The sequence below is a fragment of the Cupressus sempervirens genome, chromosome 2 (genome assembly GCF_028749045.1).
Source record: "Cupressus sempervirens isolate cs-2001-9-10 chromosome 2, ASM2874904v1, whole genome shotgun sequence".
Classification (NCBI taxonomy): domain Eukaryota; kingdom Viridiplantae; phylum Streptophyta; class Pinopsida; order Cupressales; family Cupressaceae; genus Cupressus; species Cupressus sempervirens.
In genome coordinates, this window is record NC_143119.1 from 341,901,678 (window position 1) to 341,922,062 (window position 20,385).

Sequence of the window (20,385 nt, forward strand, 5' to 3'; positions counted from 1 at the left end):
AATAATTATTATAGTTTGTACAATAATATGGATATAAGGCAACTAGAAAATGCCATAGTCAAAAATATGATTTTGAGGTATGAAAGGTTTGATAACATTGAGAATAAGATACCAGAAGACCTATATAATATGTTGTTGAATAGAAAGAAAAGAGTGACTGGAGAGGACACTAAGTTAAGAGAGACTATGATCAATAAGTTATATGAAATTAACTCTAAGGAGGAATTAAAGAGAATTTTGAAGGGTATTGAGCCCTTGCTAAGGAACAAAAGAAGAGAAATTCTTCTGATGGGAGGTGATTATGAAGATGTAAAAAATGAAATAGAAGAGGCCATTGTAAAATACATGACCTTAGTGCCTATAGTTGTAGAGATGAGTGTGCAATCCAAACCTAAAATCCCAAGTTATGTACAAGAAACTTCACCTTTGAGTGATGAGGAAGATGTAGAAGAGACACAATATGTACTCTCACCACCACACATTTTTATGGGTATTGAGTCCATGAAAGTGGAAAGTACACACATAACTGTGGATCCAAAGGAGAATCCTTTTGTAGCATTTCAATAATCCATTGTTGGAAATGTCACAACATGCTCCAATTCTAATGATGATGATAAAGAAGAGGAAAAGAAAAAAAAAGATGAGGAGAAGAGAAAAGAAGAGGTAAAGAGGAGAGAAGATCCATAATGTGATCATAGGTTTGGAGTCTGATAAGGAAAAGATAGCAAAAATGTTCTCTACTCTTAGAGAAATCTTGTCACCAAAGATCATAATTTTGTAGAGACAACTAGAGGAATGTCATACAGTAAAGGCTTCCTATGATAAGTTTTCCTATACTGACCTGAGCATAGTTGAAGTGGAATGTTATGCACTATGTACACTAATCATTATCTATGATACAGTGAAGGAGGCCTGGAAGAAGGAAGTAGAAAGATTGAAAATTGTATATGCAAATTATTTTTGCAGGATATCAAGTTGATTAGTAGCAGACCACAAAGTTTTTATATACAGTTTTTGACACCTTTGTCAATGATGTCAAAGGGAGAGTATCAATGTAAGGAAAATTGTATTATTGTAATGTATATGTAAGGGGGAGTACACTTATGTATCAACGTAAGGAGTGATAAGGAATGTAATAATCCATCAAAACATGAATAAAATTGTTATGTTTTGAAGGCAATTTTGTGTAGTTACTTTTACTTGTTATAAGTGTTAGATAGTTTGCAATAACATAGAGACAAATATGATGGGTACGAATGCCATACTATGAATTAGCTTATGTGTAGTTGAGTATATCTTTATGATAGTATCATGATGACATATGCTAGTGCATAGATGTATATGGATAGTATGACACAAGTTACAACTAAAATACTAGTATGAGTATAGCAGAGTAGAACAAAGCAAAATAGAGCATAGTAGAGAATTGATTTGTATGACTTAAGAAATTGTTTTGGTGTCAAAATAATTAATAAGTCATGATGAATTGACTTTTTGGATATTAATCCATAAGTTATTTTATATTATATCAAGCACATGTGAAGACATGAAGGCTAGCTAAGCAAACAATTACTAATTTTTGAAGTATAAGTAGAGATCTTATCTTGTGCAGATAAGTGTGCTAGATGTGAAAGTTGTATAATTTGCAACCTATTGTATAGACAACTTGAAAGATACATGAGCTTTATGTGATGCAAGACTGTTGTATGATTACAAAAAGTGTGAACTACAATAGTGTGAAAGTATTTTATGCATATCTATTCTTGTGAATAACTTTATTGTATAAATACATGTTAGGGTAGTGGGCTCCTCTTACATACATTGTATTTGATCTACCAACTCCTAATAGGGTTGAGGCTTCTAACAAGGCCTAGTCCTCTAACAAGGACTTGAGACATTCTATGTACTTCATAGACTCTTAATATGGTCAATATCCTTAAAAATTTAAGTGAATCATCATGTGGGTATCATCCTCACCGGGCTTTTCCCTTGGCCAGGGTTTCCCTAGTTAAAAAATAATGGTATTATGAGATCTCTATGTGTATGGTTGTATTTACTATTAATCATTTTTTGTATAATTTCATATGCAAGCTATAAAGTAATTAACAATATTCAGTTGCGGGTAAAAGTTTGTAGAATACTAATCCATCCCCCCCCTCCCCCCTCACTATTATGTATTTCTAACATAATATCCACACTCAATATTAAAATATAAAATAATAAAAATAGATAATAGTAAACTAATAGGGGTTAGGTTATGGTACGGAGTTATATTTTATTAAATTCAATCCCCTCTATAAAAGTAGCCTTTTTTCACTAGTCTACCCTTGTACTAATCTGGTTGGTATTTGCACTAGAGTAATCAATTACCCACTTGCATCCACTTCATTTCTTTGGGAAAAATAATAAAATCCAATGTGTCAAAACCATAAAATCTATCCTTTACTCTTGCATTGTATGCATCTAGAAATCACTTTAGTTAGAAGAGAGTGTATCCCTTAATAGTCCAGGTTTATCATTAGTACATAGGAAAGACAAATTACAATGAAAATCTAAAGGACTATATCATATGAATTGGATTATAATATCTTGTGAATCTTCTTTTAGCTTTCTCGCACATGCATAAGAAACATACACACATGTGAGTATGTATGTATGTATGTGTACTATCTTAAAATGGCAACATTTCATTTTGAAACTATTTAGCCCTACTTAGTGTAGCTTTGGTCCCTCTCATTTGTTCCAATATTTCTCATATTTAAAGCTCGTCTCTCATTTCTTGTATGGCCTATTAGGTGTTATTTAATCACCTTTTTTATCATATCATCCAACTATTTCAGTATTTCCTAAATCTTTATGCCCTTTCCCCTAGACACATGTAGGTCCCCTTTCTTAGTAATACCTCAAGTATAGGCCAATATGTTCAACCTATACCTAGAGGAATTTTGATCTGGGGATCAAATTATATTGTATTCTTAAATTATTTTATTCTTCTCTTGAGTTAGTATTTTTTATTTTTTATCCCAAAAAACTAGTAAATAAGGAGTCTTGGTCATTTAATTTTCATCATCCATCAATCCACAATCTATAATACATGCACATTATTAGAACTAGAAGACTTCAAGCAAGTAATTTCAAGGTATACATCAAGCATTCTATAAGAATTCTTCAAGCTCTAGTGTTCCTTATTGCATTAGGATTTTTTATTCAAGGTAGTAATGGTGTTTGTCTTGCAAGGAGGAGACTTTCAATCCATTCAATCAAGTTCTTATATTCTTCATCAAGGCATATAAAAAACATTCATGTTCTTTGAGTATTGAATGTTATGGTTTCCTTTATATTCTTTGAGTCAAGGATATCACAAATTTGTATACTTGATCACATACTAAATCTAATTTCATATAGAAAGGTAATTATATTTCTCAATGTTGATTTTGTTTAACTAAATGCCAAGATTTCCTTTATCAATATCTATATTTTAATTTCAAGGTTGAATCGTGAATCTAGGGCTTGACTAAAGCAAGCTCTCATCGAATAAAATAGAACCATTTAGGGTCTATTTGGCTGCATGATTATGAAAATGGGAATAGGAATAATTATTCTAGAATACTTATTCCCAAATAGAAAATGGGGTTACATATTCCTATTCTTGTTTGGTTCACCCAAAATTTGATGCAGAATTCATGGGCTAAAAAAATTATGTTTTCTAAAATTTTAAAAAAATGGAATAGGAATACATATTCCTATTCCACTTATTTAGGTGGAATAGAAAATCCTCATTTTTGGTCCAAAATTGGAATATGTATTCCATTTTTATTCCTATTCCAATTCCAATTTGGTGCATCCAAACAAAGAATTCAAAATTTTAAGAATATACATATGCCTATTCCACTTCTATTCCCATTGCCAAACGGGCTTAAAGAATAAAAGCTAAAGAAGAGAACGTGCATGGAATTATTATAAAAAGAAGTAGATACACTCTCGAAGTGGTGATGAGATTCAACCAGCAAGACATTTCATAGTTTAATGGCTTGACCAGAGTAGCTTGGTCCTCCTCTCTCAAGTTGCATTAGTTGTTTGCAAATAAGAATGGTATAAGTAGAAGGTCAAGTTTGAATTTGTAACATTATTACAATTGGTAGAACAAGATGGGAGAGGGAGAGAGAGAGAGAGAGATGGCCAACATTTTTTTTTTGTTTCTATTTCATGGCTGTATTGATGATGAATGCATGTGAGGGATCAAAATTGAGGTACAATTTCTATAAGAAGAGTTGCCCGTCGGCAGAGGCGAAGGTGAAGGAAGTGGTGGAGAAGAACGTAGCAAAGGATCCCACGCTCGCCCCTTCTCTCCTCCTCATGCTTTTCCATGATTGCTTTGTTTGAGTCAATACTACATCACCTTTTGCAATAATTTCTCTATTTTCATCTTCTCTTCTTCATGTAGTTAGTTAGTTTATAGATGTGGGTTTAATAATGAATCATGAGATTAGCATAAGCTCATGGAATATTTGTTTGGATAGACTTTTGTAAAGAATATATTTTCTATAGTAAGTCAACAGGTTTAATAATGAATAGTACATAAGTCATGCATGTTTTACAAAATAAGGTTTTAAGTAGAGTGAGCTTAATCTTGGACAAAATTCAATGATTAAGTGTACTTGAAATAGATACTCATAAAAAAAATATTCTTGTGAATTTCTATTCCTCAAACATAGATCAATCCATTTGACTCACAATTTCTAAATACCAATATTACAAGAATAGGTTTTAAGTTTAATATATTTTTAGTTCAATGTTTTAAATATGATTGAGACTCGTAATGTCAAATCACATGAAAGTTGTATAATACTATCATATCACTACCTTGATGTTTGATAGGTCAGTGTTTTTGAATTCCACAGCAAGCAACATGACAGAGAGAGACATCATTCCAAATCTAAGCATCCACAGATTTGAAGTAATTGAAGAAGCGAAAGTAGTAATAGAGAAGACATGTCCAAGACTCATTGCATGTGCTGACATTCTCACCCTGGGTGACCAAGATGCTCTCGTTGCTGGGGTAAGATAGAAAATTAATACCCCATTATCAGAATATGCATAAAGTACCCTAAATTCCTTTGAATCTAGGTCAAATTTTGAATTAATTATTTAAATGCTAGAACTCATCTTTTCTAGTATGCTTGAAGATTTCAATAATGAATGGTCCCTCTATGGACTTTCACTCTTCAACTCTCAACTTTATGCTCTAACTTAGCTTTATACTTTTGGCCAAAAAGTGGAAGTGTTTTTCCTATTTTGGAAATTTTTTGTCAATTGTTGTCAAAATTTGAGGCATTTAGAGATTGAATATAAAAAAACTTCAGAAATAAAAATTTTAGTGTTCAGAATCTAGTTTTTGAATATGTAATTTATTTGTGTACCCATATGATAGATTTTTTTTTGGTATAGATCTTTAAAAACCACTTTTTCAAAATGCCTATTTCAGGACCATACCATGCTTGTGTACGAACACCATAATTTGACACAAACAAATGATTTTTCAAAAATCCTTTTAAAAGGAGTTACCCAATACACCTAAGATTGATCAAAATATTTTTCCTTAATTTTTTATTGAATTTTTTTTATTATTAATTATTAATTGGCTATAAAGGTAATTTTAAAACCTCTCATGTACGGACACCATAATTTGATCAAAATTTCACTTTTTTCAAAAAAAAAATTAACCTCAAAAGAATTGTATGTAGATTGATGACATATAAATTAATTTAAGAAAAAATATAAAATATAAAAGTTATTAAAGTTTTAGTGAATGTCACTGTTTAACATTCAAGATATATTTTTGATTAATAAATAATGGAAAAATAGAAAATAAACTAATAACACTATAAAATTTACATTTTTGTAGTCAAAACAGTAAGACCTATAATGGGTTTTTGTTTCATCAAAAAATTCAATGGGGATGACTATATAAAAATTACGACAATCACTGAAATTGTCAATTAAATGCCTTAGAAAAAATGGATCATAAAGTTGCATGCCATTCCAAAATCTTGCTCATGTCTCAAGAATCGGGCACATAATATGTAATTCAAAAATTGGGTGCCCGATTGCATGTTAATCATTGTAAGAATCAGGTGCCTAATTCTTTTAAAATTAGGTACCCAATTTGTAAGTGGGTACCTAATTGTACTCAATTTTTAAACAATCGGGTACTTGATTCTTATGTACCCATTGGACCCCAAAAGCTGCCCCACAGGCCAACATTCAATGATTGAAATAATTGAATAACAATTTTGATCTACAACAGTAAATTCTGTCATAGTTATTCTATTTTCTTGTCTTCTTCTACAATTTGCAAGATATTGATTCAAATTCAAAACTAGTGCAAACATGGGATCAAAACAACAAATAAAGAAGAAAGTAAAAACTCTGATAGATGAGGAGATTACAACAAATAAAGAGAATGAAGCACGATTTCAATAAGAGAGAAGACAAACAATTAGAGACTTAAACAATGTTTAAAAGGAGAAAGACATTGAGGATACCACGATGGATGAAGAGGTCAAAGAAGAAAACCCAATACAAGAAAATTCAGGTGCACATTCTAATCATGGTGTGTCTCCAAACCCTTAAATTTTTTCTCATGATGAAATTGGTGATTTCTTAGAAGTAGATTACAATTTAAATGATTTAGATTTTCTTCATGAGAATAAATTCTCAAATGATCATGCACAAAAAACTCCAATGAAAATGTATGCCCTAAAAGAAATACCAAGAAAAATTGGAAATGAGATTCAAATCCCAAATAACAGTGAAAATGAAATGTCAATTGAAAATAAAAATTTCATGAATGTAGACATAGAAACACCAACTACTAAACAAACATGTCAGAATGATAGTAAAGTGTTTGAACATAATTTTCATATTCTTAATGATGTGCTAGATAATCTTGAGGGATTGGTTTCATGGAGACAAATTAGGACACATGCTAATAGATTGTGTAGACATAGACATTTTTTTATAATAAGAAATTTGGGTTTCAATGCCAGTTGATGTTGCAACTAATTAAAATGTCTAAAGTGCAAAAAGTAATGAGAAGGTTGGGAATGTATGAAAAACCCAAGAATAAAAATGAGTCTTTAAAACAAGTTGTATCCACTATTTCTAGTGCATTTGATGTTATCAGAAAGAGAATTCAGTCTAAAGATAAGAATGCAACATGACGAGCAATAACAACAGCTTTAGTTAACAAATCAACAACTGAAAAATGATTGATTAGCAACATAAGTCGATATCTTAATGTGAATTGTAAGACTTTAGAAAGATTTGTAAAGAAAAGGGTTAACTTTGAATTTGATCCAGCAAATATTTTGTAGACTTCTAGTGGTAGACTCCTGAGATGTGATATGAAACTTACTAGTGAAGTCAAAATTTTGGTTGAAATTTTCTGGCATGATAAAACAAGAGTATCACCTAATTCAAGAGATGTTCTTAAATTGAAAATTGGGTCAAAAATATGTGATCCACATCTTAAACACCTTTTGGACATGACTCAAACTAAATTTTTTAGAAAATTTGTAGATGTTAAGGTATTAAATATTACCATTAGTCAAAGATCTTTTGAAAAGTGTAAACCATGGTATGTAAGGATTAACAAGGAAAGAATCTCATGTTGTTGTAAAACTCATATTCAATCCTGTAAACATAATGATGTATTTTGATCTATACATGGTACCATGCATAGTAAAGAAATGTTGTAAGAATGTGGTATAAAAATACCACCTCAAACTATAAAGGATTTCATATTAGGTTTGTTTTGTAAGCCACCTAATGATCAATATTTTCTTTTCAATGCATGTCTTTCTAGTACATGTGATATGCATGGAAATATTTCTTTATTAGATGAATGTTTGCATGAAAATCATTTGACTACTTTTGGACAACAATTAGTTGAGGTAAAAAGATTCAAAACTATTGAATATCCATTGAAGGATGGGAAGATTGGAAGAAGGTGTGATCTAGTTACTGATAAAATTAGTTCTCATGCATTTATAGATGAGTTTAAGAGTGTGATCATACCAAAATATGTTAAACACTCTCAATATGCTAGATAGCCTGATGGACAATTTCACATATGTAAGAATACATTTACAATTGGTACTATACTTTCAGTTACTAACTTTGCAAAGAACTAAACGCTTGCACTGCAAGAAGACGTTCAACCAAAATATTACAATTTAGTGCAAGTAATAATTTATGTTCATATAGTTTATAGGCATGCACCTGATAGTACAGAGGAGGATCAAAAAATATTGAGAGTACCATTTTTATATGAGTGATAATAAACTCCATTCATCTAAGTTTTTCCAATATTGTTTCAAGGTCTTTTATGATAATTTAAAAGAGAGACAAATTCAAATGACACAACATTGGATATGGTCAAATAATTGTATAGGACAATTCAAGAATACTAGAATATTATACTGGTTGAGTAGGACACATAGACAAACTAACATCCAACATGTTTGGAGTTTTTTTGAGGTTGGACATGGTAAATGAGAACATGATGGTGCTGGTACATGCATGAAGAGAGCCCTTAGTAGAGAGCAATTAAAATTTGAGGAAAAAGCTAAATTCAAAATTGCACATGAGATTGTCAAATGGTGTAACAAATATTTATACATGGGATCAAGTGAGAACTCTACAATCAAATGTTAATTCTACCTAGTTGAAGAAAAGAATATCCTTTCAAGATATGACTATGATACAATTAGTGGGTCAACTAAATGACATTCATTTAGGAGTTCAGATTCTAACACTTATTCTAACACTTAGACTATATGAGCTAGGGAGCTTGCTTGTTTTTATCAATTTTGTCTTGCAGGTGAATGGGAAGAATGCGAGAATACATAATGGGTTGAAGATTGGAAATAAAAATTATTAGCACCTACTGACATGCATTTTCAAGATGATATAGTAAATGAAGGCTAGAATGTTACTTTTGCATCAAAAGACTATAATCGTATTTCAAATCTCATAGAACCTAGTATGCACAATTTAATTATATTTTGTTGTGATATCATGCTTCAATTTATATAATTTGCATATGTACTCATGTGATTAAAGTTTTTCTATACTTTGTCTTATCTTGTAGGACATGTTTATGTTGTTATTATGCCTAGTAATAATGATGAATAGACTGAGTATTGGCTAGCTAGATGTGTGGAACCTAAGAAAAAATTGATATGTCATCAAGTAGACGATGATGGTTTTGAGTATCTAGTTGGGTCTATCATTGTAGCTGGCACCTAGCTACGTAAATACCTAACAAGAAGAAATGGTTTACCAAAATTTGAATACTACCAATCTAAAAAGAATATTTTACACTATTCTCATTTGTTTGTGGCAACAAATATCAAATTAGAAAGATACAAAGGGAGACTGCCAATAAGGTATTATGGACAATCTCAATGCACGAGCACGAGACAATCATAGATGCATTGAAAAAGAGAGAGGATGCAAATGGTATAATGGGATGACTAAATTTAAATCAAACACATGTAATTTTTTTCTTTATTGTGTTATTTTTATATATGTACTTATATAATTTAATTACATGTATGTTTGCACTATCAATGCCAAAATAGAGAACTTATATATATTCCTCTTATTTAGGTCTCAATTACAATTTATGCAAATTTAAATGTTAAAGTGGATCGAGCATTTGCATCTTGTGTAATTCCACATAGTGAGTACATACAAATTATACATATATTTACATAGTTTAGATACCTCATATTAATTTATGTGTTTATTAACATGTGTTTTTGTTTTACAATTTTATTTTATAGGACCTCATTTGAAGAGATGTGTTGAACCAATTTTATATTTTGAGTTCACTTATCTAAATTTATCATTGGCATTGTCTTACATATATTATGAAATATGTTGTAAAAAAAAAATTTAAAAATAGGAGTTTACTTCTATTTGAGAGTTAAGGGTGTGCACTTGATATTATAAATTAATTGTCAATTTAAGTAATGACCTCCTATTTTTTTCCATTACTTTAACATTCAAGCATATTTAAATTAATGTTTGTTTGAATTTTCAAATTACTATTGATTTTAATTAATAACCCTTCACTTGTACATGATAATTTAAAGATCATTACTCATTGTAGTGATTATATGCTATTGTTATGTTGATAATTGACATGTATGTTTAACCATGTTAACCATGTTAAGTGAGAGGGAGAGAAGGAGGAAGAGAGGGAGAGAGAGGGAGGGAGGGATATGGGGAGGGTTATAAGTGCTTGTAATTTATTAGAAAGGTGTCCCATTAGGACACTTTAGGACAAATTAGCACCTCTTAGGACCCCTTACAACACATTAGTTATTGTAGTCCTCAAAGTAATCTTTTCTAATGTGTCCTAGTACATTCTAATATTTCCAAGAGGTTTTGATGGGTCATATGTGGTCATAAGAAACCCTAGGACCCATTATGACTCCTTGGAATCCATTCATACCATCAACACACTTTATGAACCCTTAGAACACATTAATCATCGTAGGATACACTTTAGGGTTGTAATGTGTCCTATTCAATCCTATTTTTTCCTAAGGAGTTTTAGTGGGTCTTAAGTGGTTCTAGGAATCCTTGAGACTAATTATAACCTCCTAAGAACCATTATGACCCATTATGAGCCTTTATATCATATTAGTAATTGTATGACACTATTTAGAGGTCTAATGTGCCTTAATGAGTCATATGTTCTAAGGGGACATTAGGGATTTTTAGGACCCATTAGTGCACATTAGGTCTTATTAGGACATATTAAGGTCCACTTGCACACATTAGGACCCATTAGACCCCATTAAAACCTCTTATAACACATTAACCATTGCAAGACATAGTAATGTGTCCTAAGTGGTCCTAAAATCTCACAACGGATCACGATTGGTCCTATGTGGTTTGAAAACCCATTAATACCATTTAGGATGCACATTATGACCATTCAAAGCATATTAAAATCCATTAATGCCTCATAGATAATCTTAAGGGGCATTTAAGACACACTAATGGGTTATAATATGCCCTAATGGGTCTTAATGTGTCTTAAGGGGTTCTATTGTGTTTTAAGTGATCCCATGACCTTTGAGGACCCATTAGGAACCCTTATAATCCATTAGGGGCCATTAGAACTCATAAGAACCAATTATAACGCCTCTGAACACATTCACCATCATACGATACACTACTATGTCCAAAGGCATTATAATAGTTCTTGAGTGGTTGTAATCAGTCCTAATGTTTCCTCTTAGATTTTAAACTGTGGTCTTAATATATCATGGAGGATCATAATGGGTTCTTAGTGGTCCTAGGACATCTTAGGGTCTATTAGGATCCCTTAGAACACATTAACTATAATAGGACACACAAATGGGATGTTAATGATTCTAATGTATCATAAGGGGTCATAATGGATTGTAAGTGGCCACAAGACCCATTGCAAAACCTTATAATATATTAGGACCAATTAGGACACATTAAAACTACCTCAATTGGTTATTTAATTACTTGGGGTGTAAGAAAACCTATGTCAAAGTTACAAGGAACCATCTAGGTACATGACTTTCCTAGATTCATGATTGTATGAATATATGTACATAGCCTTGATGAGAAAATTTGTGAAAGGAAGGGTATCATCCATCATTTCATTAAAAGAATCTTCAATCCTTACCTAAATTTAATAAATTTGAATTTTTAGGATGAAAAATATTTATAATAGTAGGTCAAATTTATTTGTATGAATCTCAATGCATAAATTTGATGTGATATTTATCCAATAATCTTTTTGATATCAGTACTAATGCTCTATAAATAGTTAAAATTATTATTCATATAGCATTTATACTTACAAAATGTGGCATATGTTCATGAATAAAATATGTCACAACAAAGAAAATGGTTTGAATACTTAAAACATGATGAAACATAATAATATATACTACATACACTAGCATGATAAGAAGTTGCAAAAAAATTACTACATGGTCTAACATGTCATAACATGATCTATGAAGTCAAAAAATACATACAATACAATTAACCATCCTAATACAAAGTGTATCAAAATAAACAATATGTGTCATAAAAACACAATCTAAAGGTGCCAACAAGACTTGATCTATCTGATCGAATGTCCTCTTTACTCCACCCAAAGAGCACACAGATGAATCATCCTGTGTAATATGAGTTGTCTCATCATATGGGACACCTTGTTAGGTAAATGGATCATCCTATGTAATGGGAGGAGGTGCACTGGGAAAGCTACCAAATGCAACAGTGGTGAGGTCCTATAATTTACAATACATAATTTTTTAAAATTTGATAAAGAGCATTTAATGAACTATGTATGTACATAAATCACAATACTAACCTCAAAGGATGATTTAGGTACCTCCATCTAGCTAAGCCTCGTACTCTCGGCAACACTCATGGCAACATAGCCCTAAAATTATGGATACATAAACATTGAGTCAAAATTATATATACATGAATAATTACAAAGTATGTAAACTGAAAAGTACATAATTTGTACACTACATTTTTTATACACTATAAAAACATGTACATATATATATCATACCTGAGTAGTCGCCACTGTCACGGATGTGTCAACATGTATGCTAGCATGATGATCAAAAGATGGAGTCGAAAATAAACTATATTGAGGCCTATATGGATCAATACGATTCATCTCCTGTTCGTAAAATCAATACACATAAAATATATACATGAGTCAAAATTGTTTAGATTATAAGTTAATAATAATGTACATACATAAAAATAGTAGAAATTATTTTTCTTCAGTCAAAAGTTCATACCATATGTATTTGAGGTTGTGCCTCAGTGGTAACTGGATCAAGACCTCTACTGACATCAAATTGTGTAGCACTAGACAATCCCTATAAAATCAGATAAGAAGAACATATGAGCACATGTTATTAAATTCAAGTTTGAATGTACATTTTTACAGTGTAATTCAAAGTGCATACCATATGAGGGATGCCAACATTTTTAGATCTCGAAAAAAGACTATACTACGTCCTAGGAGGAATAGTATCATCTATCCTCTGTTATTTCAAAAGTACAAATTAATACGGTTAATACAATTACACATGTGTGTAGAATGTAAATAATTATGTACTTTATATTAAATTTTAATTAAAATTTTACCTACTGATCTGGACCATCTCTGGGCTCTCCCTTCATGAGGTCAACAAATGATGACACATCAATCTCATCACTACCATCATCATGAGAAGTGTATACATCATCATCAAAATCAACACCCTTAGCATAATGATCATCATGCACTGCATTAGCATTTCTCTAGGGGCCTCTGCATTTGCCTCTATACCTAGTACAAATATGTCAAAGTGGGTGAACTTGTGTCACCTGCATCCACTATTGTAGTAAATCTCCCAAAAGGGCACTCAAAGAGGTAAGAGCAAATGAAACTGCTCGATGATGGTGTCAAGCTAGTACAATGGGCACAGGAAGAGGTACAAGGGGCTAAGGTTGCCTACAATTTCTCATTCTATCACTCAGCTTTGCCCCAAGCCTATCCTAAGGCATCCCTCCACCAACCCCCTGAAAATATCTAATATCAAAATAATTGGGTTTCAAACCCAATTCAAACACAGCCCATAGCTTCCTAAGGAAGTACATGGGTGCCTCATGATTAGTATGTGGTGGATGGTCAAATACCATCCACCACTACTCCCAAAAGTGTGCTGCTATGTGTGGATGTGTGCACCATCTAATAGAAATATGAGGCTTCTTCTTGTTAATATCCTCACCCATCTTAGGGTTTACAAAATATCATTGAAAATGTCCTTTACCTATTTTGAGGTTATGGACCTCTCTATATGATAATCCATCAGAATAGAAGACACAGATGTTTTGCCTCCATAATCTAAATGAATCAATATCACAATCTAGATGTTGTATGGAGTGAATGATGCCTTGCATGCTATTTGCAAGGTGTAGTAGGTGATGAGGGGGGTGTGCCTTGTGTCTGATAGCCTCAATATCTTAGATGAGGTCATTAAGGTTACACCTCATGCTCTCTCATAAATCATCTATGGTGGGTGGTGGAGGAGGACTAGGTGGTTATGGAGGTGGGGGTAGAGGTGGAGGTGGAGATGGAGGAGGTAGAGGTAGTGGTGGGGGAGGGGGAGGGGGTGGTGACGAGTCCATCAAATATAATCTGCATATATGTTTAAACAACCTAAAAATGACAAAATTACTATTTAATAAAATTTAAATCTAAAATATCAATTATATAAATGCATAGATGTTTAAAACCATATCAATTAAATAAATAAAGTTAGACACTTAAGTAAACTTTAATATTAAGGCCAATTGAACATTATACCGAATTTAAGTCTAATCATAAAATAATACTCCAAAAAACCATATTAATAAATTAAATATAGATCTGGTTTTAATGTTAGATATGAACTTGTTTTGTCTATGCAAGTTCAAGGGAACATGTTTTTGATATTAAGGAAATGGATGTAAAAGTGCCCAATAGTTTAACCATTGTTTTGTTAGATTATGATCTAGATCTTAAATAGAATTACTTTATGAAATATATTGTAGTATTTTTTTATTATTAATATATTTTATATTGAATTCTAGATTAGTTATATTCCTATTCTATTTAGTTTTTAAAGTCTTGTTAAAAAAATATTACAGTTATATGTTTCTGTCCTAGACCCCTAATTGACCTTATAGAAAGGGAAAATATATTTTGATACTCCTATAAGATTTTTTATTCAACACTATTTATGCATTTATTTGGCCTACTAAACTTGTGAGGAAATGCACAAAATCATTAAGAAATATAAGGATAAGATGAGATAAAAATAAAGATAATTAAGATTATGGAAGGAAAGTATGAAGAAATTGGTAGGGGGACTAAGAATGCAACTTCTAATGTGTTGTTTGTTCTAGGGTTGTTTGCCTGAAAATTGTTTCCCTTAAATTCTATATTCAAGTAGCTAGATCAATTTTTATGTACACTTATTTTGTGACACTGGGAGATTGTATTCTCATTATGTATTATATATTCATCTCAGGATCAAAAAAAGTTAAGATTATGGCAAGGTTATGCTTTAGAATTTTTTTATGTTTAGAGTTTTCATGATGGCTAAGCTTAAGATTATTATAATGATTATGACTAATGTTAGGGTTTACCTAGGATTATGGTTTTAGTTAGAATTATATTTAGTTTTTGGATATTTATTATGGTGCTATTGTTTAAAGGATATATAATAGATGGTGTTAGGATGAGAGTTAATGTTACAATTAGAATGAAAGCTTAGAGATAGAATTACGATTTGATTTATATTTATGATTATATTTCATCCTAAATATTATCCACTAATGTAAACTATAAGTCTAGATCCTAATTCTAATACATGAACCCTATCCCTAACCATAATAATCCTAATTCTAATCATAATCCTAATTTTGATCATAATATTTAAACTTATAATTTATCTTCTTTAGTAATTTAAATCTTAACTTATCATTTAAGAATTGTTATGAATTTTGCTAATAGAACTTTTCTTCCCTCTAAATCTCTATGTTGGAATGTGTTATATTAATTGCATTTTCTAATCATGAACAAAGTCTTTTTACTATTAGAAAACTTTGTATTATATTAATCACATCTTTTATAATTATTGTTGGATGCTTTACTTATCTCCCACCTGCAAACTACTCTTGCCTCATCCAAACATTAATCTCACTAGTTTCAATGATTAAAATAAAATATGTTTTCCTAATTCTGATTTGTAGGTGGAAGCAACTTCACAAATTATCATTTTTCTTAAGGTGTTTTAATGAGTTGCTAGATATAAACCTTAATTATAAACCTTAATCATAAATCTTAATTATAAACCTTAATTGTAAACCTTAATCATAAATCTAAATATACACATTAATTATAAAATCTAAATTATAATATTTATCCTATTTATATTCTAGAATTGAATACAAATCCTAATACTAGATCCTAATCTTAAATGTTAAATGTTAAACCCTAACCTTATATGTAAATCATAGTTAAGATCAAGATTATGGTTTAACATTTAAGCTTAATATTTTTATTTAGAATTAGGAGAAGGCCTTAGCATTTATGATTATTTTTAGGATAAAAGTTTAGCATTTAGGATAACTTAGTTAGGCCAAGGGTTAAGAATTTAGGATAAAGGTTTAGGATAAGGGTTAGACTTGAGATTAGAATTTAAAACTTAATGTCAAGGTTTAATATTTTGTATTAGGCACATGTTTTACCATCTAAAGTACAATTTTAACATTTATAATTAGGGATGAGATTATAATATCATTGACAACTATAGTTTAGTATTTGAAGAGTTTAGATTTTTTCATTTTAAATTATCATTTACTATAACTTAGGGTTATTGCTTAGGTATGGATCTAATATTTAGTATTCAATACTTTAGATTTATGTAAATCTTTTAGGATTAGGGTTAGCATTTTAATAAAAGTTAAAGATTGTATAAGGGTTAGGATTTAGGGACAAGGTTAGGATTAGGAATATTAATATTTAAGATAAGGATTAAGCATTTAGGATAATAGTTTATCATTTAAGGTTAGGATTATGGTTTGACATTTATAATTAGTACTTGGTTCTTAGGATACTTATTTAATTATTTATATTAGGGTGTAGGTTTTAGAAAATTAAGATTATGGTCAGGATGACAATAAGGGTTATGATTAGAGTTTTGGTTAAAATTGGGATTATAGTTATGTTGGTGTGATTTTTCATAGTATAGAAAATTTCTTATATTTGGGTAAAAAATCAATTATGCCTTTGTTTTGTGGCACCCTCATTTTCAATTTTTTTTGAAAAAAGGTATTTTCTTAAATTTTTGGCGGGGCTTTTTATCCTAATGTTTTATCTACATCAAAATGCCCTTGGTTAACCTTTCATGTACCTCTAATTGTGATTTTCCATTTGAAAGGATGCCAAGTTGAAGTGTTGTTCAGTCACCTTTGATCTATTAGAGATCAAGGGTCAGCGTATCCCCACATTATAGAGTTGTAGATCTTTAAGCAATGCGAGGAAGCACAATTGTGACATGTAGCCCCTGATGTTTTATGAGATCCAGTACACTGCAAAAGCTCTTGTATGTCAGCTTTGTCAGTACTTTTGCACACATTTTGTTTTTTTGTGATATCATTGGTGGATTCATCGACACAGCTATGAAAATTACTTACCAAGCAGTATCACCGTCGATCTTATCCTGATCAACGGTTGACGCATCCCCGCATAATAAAGATGTAGTTTTTTAAGTAATGCGGGGTAGCGCAGTGGTGACACGTGGCAAAGTGGGGTCAAGTATTTGTTTTTCAATATGCTACACTGCAAACGACTAATGACATGTAATGCTAGGTATTCACAGAAGGGTTTTTGGTTGCTTAATGAAGGTGAGAGTCTTATCACCATCGATCTTGTCTTGATCGATGGTTGGCGAATCCCCGCATAACAAAGATGCAAGTTTTTAAGTAATGTGCGGAAGCACATTTGTGACGCATTTCTGTGATGACGTCAAACACTTGCTTGCTCAGAAGAAGATACGGTGTCCGCTGGCATGAAGTGTTGTCAGATAGTATGAGCTAGTATGGCAGTTTCGTATTGGTCTATACAGCTAGTTGGTCGTTAATACAAAATGGATTATTCCGATCGTTGATCTTGTCTTGATCAACAGTTGGCGTATCCCCACATTATGAAGATGTAGTTTTTTAAGTAATGTGGGGAAACGCAATGGTGACATGTAACATTTTCCTAAAAGGACTGTAGAGCTTGTTTATTTTAAATCAGGACCATACGATCTGATAAAATCTACGGATGGGATTCAAATTTGAGTACAAATTGCAGGCAACGATTACTGAGAGTAAATGTGATCCAGACCTGGTTCATGCAGTTTTAATTCATAAAAAAGAACCCACGATTTCACCATTAATGCATCACCAAAGCGCAGAAAGAAAAGGGCATTCAAGATTTCAGAGCTAAGGCACAAAATTTCTTGGTTAATACTCCAATAAAATTGTAGAAGACATCATATAGTGCAGAAGTGTGATTTCTGGTGGGTAAGTGCTCTGTGACTTTCTGAGTAAAATTTGAAGCATTCTGCTGTTGTGAATTTTTCCAAAGTTTCATTAAAAATGCTGCCCCAAAAAGAGTTTACTGGACAAAAAGATTATCTAAAACATTCAGTGCATGATGATTTTCTCGAACAATTCCCCTTATCAGTGCATGAAATAACAAAGGGAAGGGGACTCATTCCAAAAAACCCTAGATTGGTTGTGGCAAAAGGATTTTATGACAAAGCTAATTGGATAAGGGATGCCCAGGTTTCCATGGGAGGTTTGGAGTTGTTTAAGAAATGGTTTTCAGAGCAAAAATTGGACACTCCTATGAGCAATGTATGGGAATTTGACATTGGAAAATTAGTAGTCCCCAGTGTCTTATTTGATAGTGATTTATTGATGCACCTAGCAAAGATGTATGATCCTATCACAGGGTGGGTAAAAAATCATTTAGGGGTCAACCTTTTTAGGGTTTGCCCTGAGTTGTTCAGTGAGGTTTTCAACCTAAACCCTAACCACGTTGTACATGAAATCATTGATTTGGATGATTTGCAAGCTAGATATGATGCACAATGAGTGTACTTGAGAATAGGGCCACTACAGGAGCATGCTACTAGGGTTGGTAATTTGCCTGTGATCACAGTGAGTACTCCAGAGCCATTGTTAAGAAGACATTTCAATCTGAGAGCTCAAGCACTATATTTTTCTCTTTGCAAGATCTTGGGGATAGATGAGGGTGATCAAATTCCAGGTTTTGTGGTCCTTATAATTTCTCAAACCCTTCAATTCGGAATGAGTACTATTCTGGATTTTTCCACTTTCCTAGCAAAAGAGATTCACAATGGTCTGGTTGGAATAGCAAAGGGGAAAGTAAACAAACCATTCTGTTTCTATTCATTGATGATGCATGTATGTTTATACAAAGGATATACTTTCTTCTCCAAGGGTATGGAGTTAGAAACCAAAAAGGATGGAGAAAGGAATCCAGTGCAGTTATGGAGTGTGGATATGACTTCAGAAGCCACTGACACTAGTTATGTAAGATTTGACAGGTATTTTGCATCAAATCTTAGACTGCTTTTAAGAGGAGATAGCCCTAGAATCCCACAAGCATTATTAGAATTGGTCAGACCCAAGGACCATGCTAAAGGGCTACTTGTCAGCCACAACTGGGGGGATATAATTCCCTACAATATTTCAACAATAATAAGAGTTTATGGTTTCTTAGGAAAACCTCATGTGTTACCTTTTCATGCACCTTTGAAGATAGGGATAGTCGAGCTCTTATGGTAGATAGGTACTACAGATGAGAGGGAATTGGTCAAGAAGGGCACTTTCTTTCCAATGGTTACTGCAGTGCATGATTTTGTTTTTGTTAAAAAGGGGTGGAAGCATTTAAATTTGTTTTTGAATAAATATAACATGGCAGAATCTCACACCAGATTAATTGACCCTGAAGGATTCTATGATCTATTAAGAGAAAGGGTGAGATCTTCCCATATGGTACATCGGGTTTACTATTCAAAAGATATAATTAGAAATATTTTCACATTGCAGGAGCAAGAATTAAGGAAAGAGAAATGGATAGTTTTCAGTAAAAACTTGGAATTCATTAATGCTTTTGACCCCCAGTACGACCCATTGAAAGATAAGAAATACTGGGGAGATAAAATACAGGCATTAATGAATAATTTTTCTATAATAATTCAGACTATGAATGAAAAGAAAGATATTTTTATTAAGACACACCCAGACAAGGAAGCAGAAATACAAAGAAGAATGAGTGGTAGAAATGTGGTAACTCCTGGCCAATATACATTGCAGAAAAGGGCAGGTTATGTCATGGTTCAAAGTTTTCAATAGGTACCCCCTCATAAGGAACAAAGGTCAAGAAGTCCTTCTGCAGCTAGCTCTCCAAAAAAATGAAAATTAGAGTAGGGGCCCTCTTCTTCTCAAAAAGAACAATACTCCCCAAGCCAGTCTCCAATCCAGATAGATGATGAAGCATCTCTAAAGGAACAGCTTAGAAAAATGGGAGGAGAAGGGGATGTGATTGTCACCTCTACAGACTTGGATATTGGAGAGCCACAAGAACCTCCTACACCTTCCTTGGACCTGACCATTGCCGATTACCAAGGTAAGGAAATTGACCCAATTGTTGCCCAGGCTTTTGAAAGATTTATTAATGATGAA

At 32.0% G+C, this 20,385-nt stretch overlaps 1 pseudogene; it reads left to right on the forward strand.

Annotated features, from left to right (window-relative positions):
• The first annotated feature begins 4,206 nt into the window (after nucleotides 1-4,206).
• The window catches only part of LOC149572525 (peroxidase 39-like), a 36,468-nt pseudogene continuing 20,289 nt past the window's right edge, over nucleotides 4,207-20,385 (forward strand).